The 4,513-nt window shown below is 39.2% G+C and overlaps 1 protein-coding gene across 1 annotated transcript in view; it reads left to right on the top strand.

Moving 5' to 3' along the window:
• FGF12 (fibroblast growth factor 12) overlaps window positions 1-4,513 on the top strand; it is a 675,226-nt gene that overhangs the window by 46,495 nt on the left and 624,218 nt on the right. The window lies entirely within an intron of this gene.

Here is a 4,513-nt window from a genome sequence, read left to right as displayed (position 1 = left end):
ATATATTTCTTATATAAGAAATGAATTTTTTTTGTGATGTCTTCAGAGTTTTCTCCATATAGGATCAAGTCATCTGCAAATAGGGAAAGTTTTACTTTTTTCTGATTTGGATGCTTTAAAATATTTTTCTTCTTGTCTTATTGCTCTTGCTAGTACTTATAGTATTGTGCTGAATGCAAGTGGTGAGAGTGGGCATCCCTGCTTTATGTCATGCCAGGTTTAACTTTCCTTCCTATGTATTATATTAGTTATAGGCTTTTTATTAATGGCCTAGAAAAGAGGGTTTTTTCTTTTTTTCCAATAATTTTGAACTTTTTCAAATGTTTTTCCTGCATTTATTGAGATGTTTATATGGTGTTCATCTTTTATTTTATTAATGTGATATATCACAGTGATATATAATTATTTTGATATGTTTTTGAATTTGGTTTGGTAGTATTTTATTGATAAACTTTTATATCTATATTAATCAACAGTATCGATCTGTAGCATCTTTTTTGGCTTTAGTATCAGGTAATGCTGGTTTCATAAAGTGGGTTTAGATATATTCTCTCTAATTCTATTTTTTGGATAGGCTTAAGAAGTATTGGAATTAATTCTTCAGATGTTTGGTAGAATTCAGCCATGAAGTCATCTGGTTTTGATCTTTTCTTTATTGCAAGATTTTAAGTTACTATATCAATTACTTTCTTTTTATTTATATGCTTAGGCTTTCTATTTCTTCTTGATTCAATTTTTATAAATTGTAGGTTTCTAGGAATTTGTCCATTTCATTGATCTTATCCAATTGACATATAGTTGTTTACAATAATACCTTATGATCCTTTTTATTTTTGAGGCTTTGCCATAATGCTTCTACTTTTATTTTTGATTTTATTATTTGTGTAGAGTTCACACTTTCATATGTTTTCATGTTACCAATTAATGGCCTTTCATTTCAGCTGGAAGAACTCTTTTTAGCAGTTCTTTTTTTTTTTTTTAATTGCTAGAGACATGTGCATTCACTGGAGAGACAGAGAAACAGAGAGGGGGAGAGAGAGAGGAAATATATTCCAATGGGGTACAGTTATGCTACAATCCTTCCTCCTTCATTTCCCTATCCTGTGAGGATTTGGGACATGCACTCATGCGTGCCCAACATGTCAACATGTTTTTCTTTTCTTTTTCTTTTTTTCCTTTTTTTTTTTTTTTTTAAGAGAGATTTTTGCTATGAGGCATGTATGCTCACCGGAAGGACAGAGACAGACAGAAAGAAAATGAGAAATTCAGAAATCATCCCCTAGGGGGATGGCCATGCTGCAATTGCTTCTTCTCCACTCTCTTCTTGGGATCTTGGGCATGAATGCACCCATGTCTGGCTTGAGATTTAAGTTGCCGGGTCCTGGACTCCAACTGCTATCAACTACATGGGAGTCCAGTGATGTAACCATTATGCTATCTTCTGGTCCCACCCAACATATTTTTCAAACTATTGGATCTAGGGTTTCATCTGTGGTTGGCCACGTGGGGTCCTTCTTTCTTAACCGCTAGGCTGAGGCCAACCAACTCTGTTTAGCATTTCTTATAAGGCAAGTCAGTGATGATGAACTTTCTCAGCTATTATTGTCTATGAATGGATTTATTTCTCCCTCATTTCTCAAGTACAGCTTTGCTAGGTAAAGAATTTTTGATTGTCAGGGTTATTTTTTCCTTTGAGCATTTCGAATATACTACCCCACTTTCTCCTGGTCTATAGATTTTCTCTGAAACTCACTGATAGCTTCATTAAAGTTTCCTTGTATGTGAAATGTTTCTTTCCTCTTGTGACTTTAAAGATTCTTTGTCTTTGTCTGTCTAATTATAATGTGTTTTATGACTGCATCTTAGGGTTGAATTTGTTGCAGTTATTTGAGCTTCATATACCTTCATGTTTATATCTTTCCCCAAGTTAAGTTTTCAGCCAATATTTCTTTAAATAAGCCTTCTCTCTCTCTCTCTTCTTCTTCTGAGATGCCTATCATGCAACATTATCTCTCTTGATATGGTCCCATAGATTCACAGGCTTTATTCATTTGTTTTCTTTTTTTCTTTTTTTCCCTTATACTGACTGGATGATTTAAAATGATCTGTCTTCTCATTTACTTAGTCTTTCTTTTGTGTGATGTTGCCTGCTGTTAATGCTCTCTTTCGCATTTATTGTTCTTCCATTGTATTCTTTAGCTCCAAATATTTTTTTTATGTTTTCTATTAGTTGAGTTTCTCATTTTGTTCTTGTATTGTTTTCCTCATTTTATTAAGTTGTTTATCTGTTTTCATGTAGTTTGCTAAGCATCCTTAGAATGATTGTTTTGAGTTTTTTTCCCCAGTTTACGTATTTCTAATTCTCTAGGTTCAGTTACTAAAATTTAATTGTATTCCTTTGGTGGTGTCATGTTTCCCTTATTCTTTATGGTAATTTTAACCTTGCAAGGATGTCTATACATTTGAAGAACGCATGCCTCTTTCCAACTTTATGGACTGTTTTGGTGAGAGAAGTTTTTTATTTGTGTAGGGTGCAGATGGAGAGGCACACTGAGGCATACAGTGGTACCAGATACAGTTGTATGGAACACCAAGAATGGGAGCATTCAGTGGCTTCAGACCAGGGTGATGTACTATCTTGTCAGTTCAGAAAGTTGGGTTCTGGCAGTTTTGTGGCGCTTTGTGGAAAAAAAAACTATGGGAGGCCTGCTATGACTGTGAAGGCTGTTAGGGTCCCCAGTAGTGCCTCTGAATCCAGGAGCAAGGGAGTGGGTCAGGCAGAAGTGGAGGCCAGAGCCACCAATGTGCTTATGCTCAGCTGGAGGGCCTAACTGCAGGCATATGCACAGCAACAGAGGTCAGCAAAGTGCTTGTGCATGGTGGCAAAGGCCAGTGCCAGTAGGAAGGCCCAGCTCCAACTGTGAGTACCCGTGTTGCAGTGGGTGCTGCCTGAGGGCAGGTCAAGGTGTGCATGCCCATGTAGTTGCACAGGCCATTTGTGGATGCAAGACTGTGGTGGGGGCACAACTGAAAGGTGGAGTCAGTGTTTTACAAATGCACAGCTGCGGAGACCACCCCTGACATCGCATACAAGCCCACTGCAGAGGTCAGCACCACACTGAGTGTGTACTTGGTGGTGAGGGCCAGGTTCCTGGGCCCGATCACCCACAGAGACAGCAGTTGTTCTTTATTTCCTTTAGATTAAATTAATCTGGGCCAGCTAGTGGCATGGTGGCTAGGATTATTAGATCCTGCTTGGCCAACTGTGTGGTTTGAGTTCTGGTGGCTTGAAACATACACTGGGCATGTTTATGCACGTGTGCAAGATCCCAAGAGTAGAATAGAAGAGAGGGGATTGTGGCATGGTCATCCCCATGGGCGGGGTGGGGGCGGAGGAGTCTCTCTCACTCTCGCTCTCACTCTCCTTCCTTTCTTTCTTTCTTTCTTTCTTTCTTTCTTTCTTTCTTTCTTTCTTTCTTTCTTTCTTTCTTTCTTTCTTTCTCTCTCTCTCCTTCTCTTCAGTGAGCACAAACAATCTATAGCAAGCAAGTCTACAAACCAACAAACAAAATACCAATTAAGTTAATCTAAATCTGCCTTTGTCAGGGACAAGCATGGGAGCAAATTTATTGTCAGTCATTTTGGGCCTTACCCCTCCTACCAGGCAGAATCAAGATCTCACCTTAGTATTAGGAACCTTAAAGCATTTGTGGTCATTGGCCACTGTTATGGAAAATATGCTATGCACAGAGCCTGAGAACTTATTGCTATCAAAAACTGTTCTTTACTTCGAGTTTAGCTACACAGGCAAGTCAGTCAGCCGTCGTTCTTTAGAATGCTACTGCCTATATCCATCCTGCTTCTCCTCAGTCCCCTGTCCATGTGTTTTAGTTCCAATGAAAATGTTTGCCCCCATCGAGACATTCTTTTCTTTTTTATTTTTTTGTTTGGAGAGGTTTTTGCTATAGGGCGCGTGCGCTCGCCAGAAAGACAGAGAGAGACAGAGATATAGAAAGTGAGAAATCATCCCCCAGGGGGATGGCCATGCCACAATCCCTTCTCCTCCTTTCTCCTCTCAGGATCTTGGGCACGCACGCACATGCACCCGGTGTGAGTTTAAGCCACTGGGTCCAGGACTCAAACAGCGGTTGACTACATGGGAATTCAGCAACATAGCCATAATGCTAACTGCTGGTCCCGAGGTGTTCTTAAAATACCTGCTTCCCATACATACATATCGCCCATCCCTAACTCTTACATAGTCTCCTCAGCAAGTTTAATCTATTCTAAGACCTATGATCTTTAAGTAGCTTCCGTTTTCCTTACTGGAAAAATCTCTTTGTCAGGGAAATACCATCTTAAGTGATTTCAAAGAGGAAAGGGAAATGAAAACAAAAGTAACCTGAAATTTTAATGCACAATTGCACCACATTCAGAGTACCTGGGATTCGAGGTGGTTGAAGACACAATGGTGGGTGCTCAGATCGGATACGTGTTTGGGGTGTAGGGGAGT

This window comes from Tupaia chinensis, unplaced genomic scaffold, assembly GCF_000334495.1.
Source record: "Tupaia chinensis unplaced genomic scaffold, TupChi_1.0 Scaffold141231_1, whole genome shotgun sequence".
In the NCBI taxonomy this organism is placed as follows: domain Eukaryota; kingdom Metazoa; phylum Chordata; class Mammalia; order Scandentia; family Tupaiidae; genus Tupaia; species Tupaia belangeri.
This window is presented reverse-complemented; position numbering and strand designations above follow the sequence as displayed.